Source organism: Pelobates fuscus, chromosome 2, assembly GCF_036172605.1.
Source record: "Pelobates fuscus isolate aPelFus1 chromosome 2, aPelFus1.pri, whole genome shotgun sequence".
Taxonomy (NCBI): domain Eukaryota; kingdom Metazoa; phylum Chordata; class Amphibia; order Anura; family Pelobatidae; genus Pelobates; species Pelobates fuscus.
In genome coordinates this window covers 109,508,339-109,523,276 of record NC_086318.1, presented here as the reverse complement: position 1 = coordinate 109,523,276, position 14,938 = coordinate 109,508,339, and the positions used below count along the sequence as shown (strand labels likewise).

General features: G+C 40.7%; 1 protein-coding gene across 1 annotated transcript in view; it reads right to left on the bottom strand.

The window, feature by feature from the left end:
- Positions 1-14,938, bottom strand: part of ARHGEF26 (Rho guanine nucleotide exchange factor 26) — a 168,276-nt gene that overhangs the window by 10,327 nt on the left and 143,011 nt on the right. The window lies entirely within an intron of this gene.

The following is a 14,938-nucleotide window of genomic DNA, read 5'->3' as shown; positions in this document are numbered from 1 at the left end:
ATACTTTGTGTATCCTGTTAGCAGGAGAGCAGTAATGGAACACACAAGTTAGTATTGAGAATAAAGAAATGTCACCATGGAAAAGGATGGAGGAGAGAACAAGACTGCTGCATTGAAACAGGCGGAATGCATGCGTGCATGGTCACCAGTAGGAAGTAAAATGAAGATGGGTCGTAACAAGGGTAAAATAATGAAATATATGATGATAGAGAGGGAAAAAAAAGACAGAGCGGCAAGAAAAGAAAAGAAGGTGATGTGATTTTTATCTTTTTTAAGAGCATAACTGAGATTTCATTCCATAATACCTCCCAAGTGCCCCTATTTAGGAGGGACAGTCCCCATTTGGACCAGAATCTTTCTGTCCCTGTTTTCTAAGAGCTCCATGTTGTTGCTATGTCTGAGTGTATAACCGAGCTCCACAACAACAAAACTCACAGTTATGTCTTTCAACTACCAGAAATGTGTTTAGAAGTCAGTCTGTGTACATAAGATACATTGTTCTTGTTCTACATTTAGTTGCATAAATTATTAGTAAGTCACCGAATATTTCTCAGAACAGCCCCGCCCCTGGACACACACCCCAAATATGAAAGTGTCCCTCTTTGTCCATTTGAAATGTTGGGAGGTATGTATCATTTTACTGTACAATAGATACGGTATATTGTCTCTCCTTTGCCTTTTTAAAGCTGTGTTTGATTTGGTACGGACTTATTTTACTCTATATGGATTAGTCTTGTTTTTCTTTGTCATTATTTTTAGACAGGATACAAAACACAAAACTAAGGTGATGTGAGAGACTACTTTGCAAGAAATGCAGAAAGGAAGGAGAGAGTTAATTTATCCATGGGCTCAGTTAGTTAAAGAGATAATACAGACTGGATTTGACCTCCATTTTGTGCAATTTGTTATTTCGATAAACCAATAGAAATATTAAGGGAAAAAAAAAATGCTAACATCGGAAGTTGTAAACGTGCTGCAAATTCCCAGCTTTGTTTTGGAGCAGCTCAGGATAGGACTTAGCTCACCATCCTCCCATTATTTTCACCCTGTCTGAGTATATACTATAAATCCTTGCTTGGCCGAGGATTATGGGACATGCAGTTCAGCACTTCGCAACAATTTCACTCATAACGAGGATGGATAGAACTGGTGCTTAAGCTGACAGCAGCTGCTCTCGTTTCTTTTTGCTGTTCTTTTGTTTTGTACGCCACCTGTTTATTGTGCACAGTATACACGGGAAACACATTGCTAGGAAATCCATACTAGCATGAAAATTGCCATAACCTCTGCACATTTTTGATCATTTGCCAGCTATTAAAGGATGAATGTGTTTTTAAATATAAGCTGATATGCTGGAGAGGAATTTATGCTTGCTACCCTTGTCAGTCACATAGTGCCCCAGGTATAGAAAATAATTAACTAAAAAATATTCAACTCAACAAATGACACAAGAATTACACACCCAACATTTATGTTATTTTCATGTGATCTGCTTTACTTCTATGTATAAATATTACATTCTCCCAAACACCACACGGATACAGAGGAAGCAAGTGAGCAATAAACAACACAACTCATTGTGTTGGGGGTTATACATTTGTGTAAAACTGTTTTTAAGTGCTTTGACAAGAATGTAGTCCTCCCAGTTTGTACACCTCGAGCCATATGCTGCAGATCAGACAACGCAAAGATCCACATTAACCTTTCCAATTTTACACGGCAGGAATTAATATTATTGTATTATTTATATAGCGCCAGTAAATTGCGTAGCGCTGTAAAATGGGTGGACTAACAGACACGTAATTGTAACCAGACAAATTGAATCACAAAAATGGCACTTATTTGATTATGATAAATTAATTAGATGAAATTTCCAATGTAGCTATTATTCTAGCCAAGTTGTTTTGGAGTAAAATTGAAATACCCTTTAGTGTGGAGTTGGCCATAGTGTCTCCCTGTTGGCCTTGGGTGAGTTTGTGCTAGGCTGATATGCCCAATTTCTAGAAATGCAACCTCACAGTGCCAGTAGCTGGGAGGAAGTGACTGAATTTCACTTCCCCCAGGGCTGCCATTATATTATTACAGAAGCCTGGTCGCACCATTAAAGCACCACAGCGCACAACTGGGCCCCTGAAGCAGTGGTGACTCTAGAAACAATATATAGGTGAAGCACATACACAGTGGGGGCTGGAAGCATTAATAATTTTCACTAGGTAATGGGGTAACGTGCTGCCATTGGCTGTCTGACGACAGCATGTTGTGCATGATGGCATCAGACAACACATTTGCATAGAATTCACATTAGCCACCTAGATTTCTGGGATGGCTGACACCTCTTAACTTTGATCTTTGTTTAGCGGATAACTCCCCTATTTCTTATCCTTATGTGGGACTGCCATATTTAAGGACACCAAATAAGGGAGCTATCTGCTAAACAGCACCCTAATTTGGTATCTTTATATATGGAATCTCACATAAGGGCACCAATTTAGGGAATTCTCTACTAAACAGCTAAAAGATCAAAATTTAAAAAGCCTTTTTCTTAATTTTAATCTTTAGGTTGTTTAGTAGATAACTCACTTATTTGTTATCCTTATGTGGGATTGACATATTTAAGGACACCAAATTAGGGAGCTATCTACTAAACACATACACAACCACAGATATACACACGCATTTAGTTATTAAGAGGTCCAACCAACCTCCCTACCTTACTCTGAGAGTGACAAGCGGTTGTTGCTGGGCTGGGATCTCTGTGACAACATGGATGTATATGTAAGTGGGTGAGTATTACTAGCAGGAGAAAGGTATATGGCAGGGTGGGACAGTGTGGTGGATACTATGACAGTGTGTGCCATTGCACACAGTGGATTGAAGGAGGTGACTGCAGGTGAGGTGGTGAGTATATGGTGTTTTATGTCACGGGTGGGAACAATGGGATTGGGTGTTATATTGAAGAGAGGATATTATGTCAAGGCAGGGGTGCATGGCAGGGTGTGTATTATGATACAGTGGAGGTATATAGCAGGGAGGGTATTATGGCAGTGTGGGTATTATATGACATGTTAAAGGGGTATATGCCAGGGTGGGAATTATGACCAGGTAGTGGGTTTATAGCAGGGAGGGTATTATGACAAGGCAAGGGTGTATATGGCAGAGAGGGCAGGGGTGTTGAAATTTAAAAAACAACTACTTGTCCAGGGACTAAAGTGTTTGCCCAAGGGTGGCAGAGTGAGTGAGGGGACGACAGGTCGCAGAGTGAGGGGGTGGTTAGTGACAGAGTGACTGAGGGAGGGGGTGACTGACAGATTGACTGAGGGAGGTGACTGGTGACTGAGGCGGGGTGACTGAGGGAGAGGGTGACTGAGGGAGGGGGTGACTGGTGGCAGAGTGAGGGGATGACAGATCGCAGAGTGAGGGGGTGGTTAGTGACAGAGTGACTGAGGGAGGGGGTGACAGTGACTGAGTGACTTAGGGAGGGGGTGACAGGGTGACTGAGGGAGAGGGTGACAGGGTGAGGGGGTGACTGGTGGCAGAGTGAGGGGGTGACTGGTGGCAGAGTGAGGGGGTAACAGAGTGACTGAGGGAGGGGGTGACTGGGTGACAGAGCGAGGGGGTGACTGGTGACAGAGTGACTGAGGGAGGGGGTGACAGGGTGACTGAGGGAGGGGTTGACTGGTGACTGAGGTAGGGGGTGACAGGGTGACTAAGGGAGGGGGTGACAGGGTGACTGAGGGAGGGGGTGACAGAGTGACTGGGGACAGAGTGACTCGGGGGTGTGACAGGGTGACTGAGGGGGGTGACAGAGTGACTGAGGTGGGGTGACAGGGTGAGGGGGTGTGACAGGGTGACTGAGGGGGGGTGACTGGTGACAGGGTGACTGAGTGGGGGGGTGACTGAGGGAGAGGGTAACTGAGTGACCCCTCAGTCAGGGTGACTGAGGGGGGGTGACTGGTGACAGGGTGACAGGGTGAGGGGGGTGAGAGGGTGACTGAGGGAGGGGGTGAGAGGGTGACTGAGGGGTGGTGACAGGGTGAGGGGGGTGAGAGGGTGACAGGGTGACTGAGGGAGGGGGTGACAGGGTGACGGAGGGGGGTGACAGGGTGACTGAGTGGGGGGTGACAGGGTGACAGAGGGTGACTGAGGGGTGGTGACAGGGTGAGGGGGGTGAGAGGGTGACTGAGGGGGGGTGACAGGGTGACTGAGGGAGGGGGTGAGAGGGTGACTGAGGGGGGGTGACAGGGTGACTGAGTGGGGGGGGTGACAAGGTGACTGAGTGGGGGGGGGGGGTGACAGGGTGACTGAGGGAGGGGATGAGGGTGAATTTAAAATAATATTATCTTACCATGATTCAGGGGCTGTCTCTCTCCATCCCAGCCCAGGCAGTGTAGGAGGTGCAGGCAGAGGTGCGCCCCCTGCTGGCACACTCCATAACAACCTCCCTGGTGCTCAGTGATGACTCAGAACACAGGCTGGGAATCCCCTCCCTGTGCTCTGACTCACTCACTGAGTGCTGGAGCCGCGAGGGAAAGGGTTGTTAATGCGACCAGCAGGAGGTACAGAGTGTGGCACACCCCTACTAGATGGCACCCGGGGCGGACCGCCCCCCCTCCCACCCCCCCTTAGTACACCGCCTAACACTGAGACACGCAGGATGGAGGGCAGCACTGATTGGGAGAGAACTAGAGCCCAACTCCCAACAGCCTCAGCCAGCAGGTACTAGACAGGAGGATGGCATTGTGTATCTGTATGTGTGTCTGTGTAGTTGCATGTGTGTAAATGTGTGTCTGTAAATATCTACATACATCTCAGCATCTTGCCAACACTACACACAAACACATCCCTGCATTCCAGTGCCAACACTACATACAAACACACCTCTGTATTAAAACATCACCATTATATATAACCACACCACTGCATCTCGCCAACACTACACACAAAAGCATGCCTGCATTAAAATGCCAACACTACATACAAACACACCCATACATTCACTCACACTTACTCCATACAAAAGCATGCTTACATTGAAACACGCAAGCACTGCTCAATGCTACATACATTAAAAAAATTGTGGGTGATTTTTACATTTTAAAGTGCAGGGGGGAGGGGGTGCCAAAACTAGGACCCGCCCCGGGTGTCACTACAACTTACATGATGCTCTGCATGCATTTATAATGACAAGCATCATGGAAGCTGCAGTTTTAAAACATATGGGGGTCTACTTTTTGGGCACCCCTGTTCTAAAGTATCAGTGACAGTGTTGATGGCCCTTATATAATGTAATATGTAATATTTGCTTACAAAATGGTTATCTAGGGCTGATCAAGTGAACAGCCCATTTAAAAGGCAGACAAGGAACAGTTTTGTTAAAATTATTGATCTTGCCATCTGGTTTGATTCAGGGTGATTGCACTGAACTATTTTGCTCAAACAATGTTTTAAGTACATTTAAAACTATGAATGGGTAAGAGGAGATCCTAAGAATTCCCACACATCATGTTCCCAGCGTTTACAGCCAACATCTGAGATCAGCAACAGGTGTCCATGTCAAAGAATCTCCAGGAATCTTGAAAACCGGACTGAACCCTTCAATTAGTGATGTCCAACTGTGATCAACTCTCTTTTGACACCCAATAAATGTACGGTCTGAACAACATGGAGGTCAGACAGCTAATGTCTAAAACATTTGCAGCTCAAAATGTTGTGACACATACTGCATGCATTCGTAAACCTCCCCAATGGAATGTGTGTACAGTAATAACTAGGATTGCTCACAGGCAACACTTTAAATAGTTTCTTGGCTCCTCTACCTCTGTTGTCAGCATGCTTCCTACAATTGTGTGTCATGTGCATGCCTGTTTAGCAGCTGTTAGGTAAGGTAAGTGAAAATTATCTCCCTGTGCAAACCTCTGACCTATTATTTAGGAAGGCACTGCTTGGCAGTGAATGATTTGACCGTCTCTGCATGTTTCCTTGTTATCCTTTCCTGTACACTAATTTCCATAATGCATTATGTATTCCGTGTGTCACGTACTACAGTTGCACACAATAACTTGATAACTTGACAAAGGTTGGAAGTATATATAGAAGGGTGAATATAATTCAAATATGTATATAGAGTGTAGATTGGATTAGCCGTATTAGTCCAGTAGACAAGATGCCAAAATGCCAGAGTATTGCGGTATGCAATGATACCTTTTTTTATTGGACTAACATAATACTTTAAAGACAAGCTTTCAAGAGTTTTCATCTCTTCCTCAGGTCTTAAGCTAACCTGAGGAAGACCTAAGGAAGAGAGGAAATCTCTTAAAAGTTTGTCTTTGAAATACTATGTTAGTCAAATAAATTTCTCTGGTGTATATATATATATAAATACACGTGTGCATATTTTAGTAAAGACTATATATATATATATATATATATATATATATATGTATATATACACCAACACATACGTATATATTATATATATATATAAATACACATCTGCATATTTTAGTAAAGACTATATATATATATATATATATATATATATATATATATACACCAACACACGTATATATTATTTATATATATAAATATACATCTGCATATTTTAGTAAAGACAAAATATATATATATATGTCATTTTATTTAAATGTTCTTTTCCCACGCTAATCTTTGTAATTTCATAATTTACTTTTTTTTTTTTTTTTTAAGTGTACACACCCGTAGTTGGTTTCATGCGATGGGTCATATTAAGACAGACATATTGAGCTTAAGAGTTCATTCACTAAACTGCAAATTGTAGCGAAGGGAAATTTAAATGGCAAGATACAGTAAATGTCAAATAGCTGATCTGGAAAGAAAATCTCTTATAGTCACTGCTTGGCAATTTGAAACACACTAAACTTCAAATTTTTTTATTTCAAATCTGAATGGCAGAATTGAGGCAGAGCTGCAAGAGTACAAGTATGGACATAATTGAGAGCATCACAAATGTGAAAGGGACCAGCACTGAGACAGAAGGAGATCACAAGACACAGTAGAAAGGGTGTCTTACATTCAGCTGAAGACTGAGACTAAGGGAGGGGACTCAAACCTAGCCAAGGAACTATAAACTAAAGGGGTGGGGAACATTCGGCTCTCCATATGTTTTGGACTACACCTCCCATGATGCTTTGCCAGCATTATGTGTGTAAGAGCATTATGGGGGATGTAGTCCACAACATCTCAAGAGCCGAAGGTTGCCTATCCCTGAACTAAACCAAAGAAGTTATGTCCCACGATGGCCAAAGCACAGAAGGGAAAGAATGGCACTTCTGCAACATTAATACCTGTTTGATCTTAATCAACAGGGCATGAACAAATTGGCATGAAACCTGTCTAGATGTTAATAAAAGAAATAAAAACAACTGAGTGCCCGATAGTTTGAAAGCAATTATCTATGTTCAAACAGACATTTGTAAGGACAATGATCATTCCGAGCTGAAGAAAAAAAAATAAAAATACAAAAAAAGATTATCATCGTGAGACTTGTAAAACAGGTCAGATTTAAAGGTTCTGTGTTTTTTCTCCTTGAATCTGTACTATTATATCCTAAAGTCCATTAAGCAGCTGCTCACAGGTAACATTCCACTTTATTGTCTGATCTTTGGGCCCAGTCCAGCTTACGAAGTACAGCTGCATTTTCTCAAATATATCTGTTTTCCATAGGGCAGCGTGCCAAAAGTCTCAGCAATTTGCCTGAATCCCAAAGGAACAAGACAAAGAACAGAAAACTGAACAGTGAAAAAATAATCCAGCAAAACCATAGTACTGCTGGCCTTGAACTCCTGACATATTTACATTTTATCCGAACATGCTAAGCATATGTGGATATAATACCCAAAGAATACCCCAATCATCAAAAAACATGTTCTATTCAGTAATGTGCTGATGAAGTAATCTAAGGAATGTTTGACTTTTTTCCACTAAACATTTGACAAAGAACCGCATAAAAAAATATAAAATAAATGAAGTGACACAGGGAACTGGAATTCCTGCTGATTAGATATCGTAAATAATATATTATATAGTTTCATGCCTCCCAACATTTCAAATGGATAAAGAGGGATATTTATTTTAGGGGTGTGAGTGGCCAGAGACAGGGCTGGTTTGAGAAACATTTGGTGACTTAATGATAACAATGAATGCAACTAAAATGTATCATAGAACAATAACAATGTACCTTATGTACACAGACTGATTTCTAAACACATTTATTGTACTTTAACCCCTTAAGGACAGAGCTTCAGAAGCTTGTCTTTCACTTAATGACAACGGCATTTTTTGCATTTTTTGCTATTTGCGTTCAACTGCAATTTGCATTTTACTAATTTATTGCACCGACACATATTATATACCGTTTTTTAAAGGACAGAAAGGGCTTTAATTTGATGTAACACACATATATATATATATATATATATATATATATAAATGCTTATTTATTATAAAAAAAATACAGAAATATGCAAAAAAATGAATTTTTGTGTGTGTTTTTTTACAGTTTTTGCAATAATAATGTGTACATAATTAGTGCAGGTTAAGGAAAGTAATTAAAAATAAATTCATTTAGTTGTTCTGAATTACAGAATATATAATGTGTCTGGGATTTTCAGTTTTTTTTGGTAGTTACAGGTCACAAAGCACAAGGAGTAAAATAAACTTTTTATGTGGAGCGATTTTAGAATTTGGTATGTTTGTCTTGTAAGCCTAATAGCCATAAAAGAAAACAAAATTGCCACACAAAAGTATATATTTATATAAAGTAGACACCACAGGCTATTTACCTAAGGTTGTTTTGACACTTTCTACGTAGCCATTTTACCGCCAACCTCTGCTAAATATTGGAGTAAAATTGTGTTTTTTGGGGGTTTTCGCACACAAACTTATAACAAAGAACTTCTCATGTGTATTTTGTAAAGTTGGTGTGTGCTATTCCTGTACAAAGTTTTATTATGTGTTCAGTTACTTCTGCTGAGTACAACGGTACCCCCATTGTATGTCTTTGGCACTATTTCGTGAAGCTACAGTGCCATATAGGAGACCTGTCCTTTTCAGTATTCACAGTAGAATTTTGAGAGACGGATTTAATGAGCCTATGCTTCCATTTGGGGTATTATAGTAGTTTGATTGTTCAAAAAAAAACCACAAAGGCCTACCATTTGTAAAAGTAGACACTCCAGGGTATCTCGTAAGGTGCATATTGTGCCTTAACATGCCCCCATTTTTTTACCATTACATGCCAAAGTATGTGGTAAAAAATAATTTTGTGCATATTTTACATACGGATTGCATTTTTGCTGGGCATTTTGTATATTTCATGTGTGCCACTAAGTTCAAACCCCCCAAATTATGCTCAGCTAAGTCTTCTGAGTAAAAGGACACCCCCATTGTATGTCTATGGCACTATTTCGTGAAGCTACAGTGCCATACAGGAGACCTGTCCTTTTCAGTATTCACAGTAGAATTTTGAGAGACGGATTTAATGAGCCTATGCTTCCATTTGGGGTATTATAACAGTTTGACTGTTCAAAACACCCCACAAAGGCCTACCATTTGTAAAAGAAGACACTCCAGGGTATCTCATAAGGTGCATATTGTGCCTTAACATGCCCCCATTTTTTTACCATTACATGCCAAAGTATGTGGTAAAAAATAATTTTGTGCATTTTTTTACATACGGATTGCATTTTTGCTGGGCATTTTGTATATTTCATGTGTGCCACTAAGTTCAAACCCCCCAAATTATGCTCAGCTAAGTCTTCTGAGTAAAAGGACACCCCCATTGTATGTCTATGGCACTATTTTGTGAAGCTACAGTGCCATATAGGAGACCAAGCCATATCAGTTTTGACCGAACTTTGAATTTTGACGCCGGGCCTATGTGCAATTTCCAAGCATCTTTGCAGGTTTTAAATTCAAACTACCCCACAAAGGCCTACCATTTCTTAAAGTAGACACCCCAGGGTATTTCAAAAGGCATATTTTGAACCTTAGCGTGGGATCATTTTTCCGCTAGCTTGTACCAGGTGTAGTGGTTATAAGCGTTTTTTTTCTGCCTTTTTGACACACAAAGTGAGTTTGCACAGTATATTTTGCAAACCATATGTGTACTACCACTGTATAATACTTCATATTTTGCTCAGCTATGTCTGCTGAGTACAAAAATACCCCCGTATGTACCTTTGCCAGGTATATGTGGACATCGGAGGGGCACATTTGGGACACAGCCATTCAATTTTTTTTCAAATTTTGAATTTTTACGCTGTGCCCATGTCCCATTTTAGAGTATTTCACCAGGCTATATAATCCAAATACCCCATAAAGCCATACCATTTCTTAAAGAAGACATCCCAGGGTATTTCAAAAGGCATATTTTGAACCTTAGCGTGGGATCATTTTTCCGCTAGCTTGTACCAGGTGTAGTGGTAATAAGCGTTTTTTCTGCCTTTTTGACACACAAAGTGAGTTTGCACAGTATATTTTGCAAACCTTATGTGTACTACCACTGTATAATACTTCATATGTTGCTCAGCTATGTCTGCGGAGTACAAAAATACCCCCGTATGTACCTTTGCCAGGTATATGTGGACATCGGAGGGGCACATTTGGGACACAGCCATTCCATTTTTTTTCAAACTTTAAATTTTTACGCTGTGCCCATGTCCCATTTTAGAGTATTTTACCAGGCTATATAAACCAAATACCCCATAAAGCCATACCATTTCTTAAAGAAGACATCCCAGGGTATTTCAAAAGGCATATTTTGAACCTTAGCGTGGGATCATTTTTCCGCTAGCTTGTACCAGGTGTAGTGGTAATGAGCGTTATTAAATGTATTTTTTTACTTTTTAAAACTTTTTTTACTTTTTAAAACTATTTTTTAAACTTTTGTTTTGATTATTCATTTTTTTAAAGTTTCCTAAACTTTCGTAAAACTTTTTTTTACAGATTTAACATTTTTCTAAGCTTTTTTTTTTACGTTAACCCCTAACTAGCAATAAGCAGCACTAACAGTAAATTCCCCATTTTCCCATAACTCCCACCCACCCCAGCTAGCAAAATATTTAATTATACAATATTTAAATTAGTTAATTAAATAAATTTAACCCCTGAGGGTTAAAAAATAAATAAAAGTTAATCGTCAGGGGTTAAAAAAAAAATTAGAACAGTATAATACTGTGATCTGTATTTTGATCACTGTAGGCAGTGATCGACTGGCAGGGAAGGGGTTAATTTTTATTTGGACTGGGTAAAGGGTTTATTTTTTTAAATTTTTTACTTAAATGTTATTAAAACTTTTTTTTTAACTTAATTTTTTAACTTTTTAAAGCTTATGTTTAAACTTTTTTTAACGTTAACCCCTAGTTAGCGTAATACTAAATCCCCCAATTCCCCACTAACTTCCACCCTCCCCAGCTAGCTAAATTTATAATTTTAAAATATTTAAATTAATTAATAAAATAAATTGAACCCCTGAGGGTTAAAAAAAAAAAAGAATTAACCTTCAGGGGTTAAAAAAAAAAATCAGATCTTAGTAAAATGTAATCCCTGCCAATTGATCACTGTAGTCAGTGATCAATTGGCAGGGAAGGGGTTAATTTTTTATTAAAATGGGTAAAGGGGGGGTAAAGGGGGGTGGGATTTTAATTTTACTATGTTTTCTTTCCACCAGGGGGCAGGATCACTGAAGATCCGTCTCCCTGCACTTCACACAGAACCAGGAAGTGCAGGGAGGCGGAGGTGAGTATACACAGCACATGTGCCCGCTCAGACATGCTGTCAGAGCGGGCACATGTACTGGGGCAGCCCGATCCGGTGCTCCCGGTCTGCCTCTAATGCAGAGGCAGACCGGAGCACCATTAACCCCGCGATCGCCGCGATTGCGGCGATCTGGGGTTAATTTTAACGGGTGACGGACGAGGTCCGTCACTCGTCATTAACGCATTCCCCTGAGTGACGGACCTCGTCCGTCACTCGTCGTTAAGGGGTTAAAGACATAGTAATGTGAGTATTATTGCCGTGGAGCTCTGTTATACACTCAGATACACCAACAATATGGAGCTCCTAGATAAGAGGGACATTAGGATAGAAAAGGGGGACAGAATCATTGCAGTGATTATGTTTCCTTAGGATCTCTTAAAGGACCACTATAGTGCCCTGAGGGTGCCCCCATATAGTGCCCCCACCCTCAAGGTCCCACTCCTGCCGGGCTGGATGGAGTGGAAGGGGTTAAACACTTACCTTTCTCCAGCGCCGGGCTCCCTCGGTGCTGGAGACTCTCCTCCTCCTTTCCCCGTCATCGGCTGAATGCGCATGCGTGGCAAGAGCCGCGCGCATTCAGTCCGTCCACAGGAAAGCATTCTCAATGCTTTCCTATGGACGCTGGCGTCTTCTCACTGTGAAAATCACAGTGAGAATCGCGGAAGCGCCTCTAGCGGCTGTCAATGAGACAGCCACTAGAGGCTGGATTAACCCATAGGTAAACATAGCAGTTTCAGAAAGGGTTAACCCTAGGTGGACCTGGCACCCAGACCACTTCATTAAGCGCAAGTGGTCTGGGTGCCTATAGTGGTCCTTTAAAATGTATTTCACTAACAAGAAAGGCCTGAAATAAAATAGCAGCTGTATAGTTTATGAATGTCCTCATAACTAAGGTAGTATTACTTTACTGGAATACACGTTTCGTTTATAGGTTTTATTGTCAATAGTTTTTATAAATGCTTTCTCGAAATACAAACAACAATTAAGACGAAAAACAAACAAACAAACCCAATACAATAAAAGCTTGGAATACTGATGAAAACAACTGGTGGTCTTCTTTTCCCATGAGAGATATACCTTTGTAGCTTTGCTATGAATGCAGCCTATGGGTTGTTATAACCATTAACACTAGGATATTTAAATATGATACAAATAGAGTGTAGCTATTTTATACATCACTGCTTGTATGAAGTTTTCTTTCAATCTGTGATTATTGCAGGTTATTCGTCCCACAAGCTACAAGACTTCCATAATGCAAGAATAACAATTTATAGACAGTGTCTTGTGTAATCTTTGCTTTAATACACTGTAGAGGCAGTTTTATCTGGATCTGTTTTATAACTTTTGGATGATTACTCTTGTAAATATTGTACTTGTGTTTGATCTAGTGATATATTGGTTCATGAAGACTAAAATGTTAAAATATTTGAAATGTCAGGCTTGCAAAATGCAGCTCTGTCAGGCCAGGACATGTACATCTTTGTTGCTGCCCCAAGATTATCGACCCCACACTGCACGTTGCGAGTCATTTTAAGTTTGCAAATACAGCAAAAACATGTAAAACAGAACAGAAAAAAACTCATAGACTGTAAACATTATTGTAGAAACTATTTTTTATACAATGGAGAAAAAGGTCAATATCTGTTTTGTATTACTAAATTAAAGCAGCACTTTCACCCATTTCTGAAAAAAAATAGTATTTTATAAAAGTAAATCTTTATAAAAATCTCTTACGGACTGTGTTAGAATTTCACTGAAATTCCAACACAATCAAGGGACAAACTGAGACAAAGTAATTTGTTTCTGTAAAATACCTACGCATGACTTTCTTAGACTCTGGGTGGAGTTACAGTGTCAATCACGACAGCTGTCCCAGTGATGGCTGCAGTGAATTGGCTCCGCCCAACGGTCTCCTTCAAAGACCTCAATGCTGTAATCTCACATGTGTGCAAGAGTACAGCAGTAGAGGACCTGCTGGAAAAAGACGATGGAGCCCGCGAGGGACAGGTTCAGGTAAGTAAATCTCCCCTTTACATGTACCCCTGGCCACTGGATCCCCATTGTGGAATTCATCAAAGTCCCCAGATGATGACAGTGCCGCTTTAAATGAACATTCCAGACCCCTAAAGCACTTCACCTTGTTAAAGTTCTTTATGTGTAAAGAGTGTGCCCTCATTTCTCATTTTAAAGAAAGTTCAGATTTCTGAAGAAATTGTCACCCTAATAAATTAACCTTGCTAAACTCCCCTCAAACAACCAGTCCTGTTACCTCCTTGTTACCTAACTGGAGATAAACTTGAGAGGCAGACAATAGTCCAGACCACGTGCCTTGAAAAGACTTGTCATTGATCTACATTGGGAAGCCTGTGATTGGACAGATAACCTGGACTATGGAAGAAGGGGAGGGCTTGCAAAGGCTGCAGACAAGAGATCTATAGTAGAGATGTTCCGAACAGTTCAGTGAACAGTGAACGGCGAACATATGCGATGTTCGGTCCGCCCCCTATTCGTCATCATTGAGTAAACTTTGACCCTGTACCTCACAGTCAGCAGGCACATTCCAGCCAATCAGCAGCAGACCCTCCCTCCCAGACCCTCCCACCTCCTAGACAGCATACAATTTAGATTAATTCTGAAGCTGCATTCTTTTTTTTTTTTTTTTTTTTTTAGACAGAAGTGTGTTATATTTGAACATGCTAGGCTGAACGTGCGTATATCATGGCTAGTTGCACTGAGGGTATGAGTAAATAGCAGTACATTGTTGTGAAAGATGGCTGTCATGTTTAGGGTGTAGCTTGCACGTTATCAACTGTGTATTTATTTCAGCAGCTCCACCAGCAGCTCCACCACTAGTTATAAATCAAGTGTGAGTCGCCCCATGAGATGAGACTAGTGAATAACATAATACATGAACGGTTAAGGTAAAGGCATATAAGGAACTACGACAATAAACTCTTTAGGAGGTGAAATAATGACATGTTTAAACGCTTGCTACTTTACGATTAGTTAATGTGCAGAGAGCAGTTCATGTGATCAAAGGCATGGTGTGGAGGATCGGCTATAGTGGGACATGCTTGGCAGGCTGCTGTTTACTGCTTGTGCTCATCCGATCCCTTCTGGGCGCCAGGTGCAGACCCTGGGA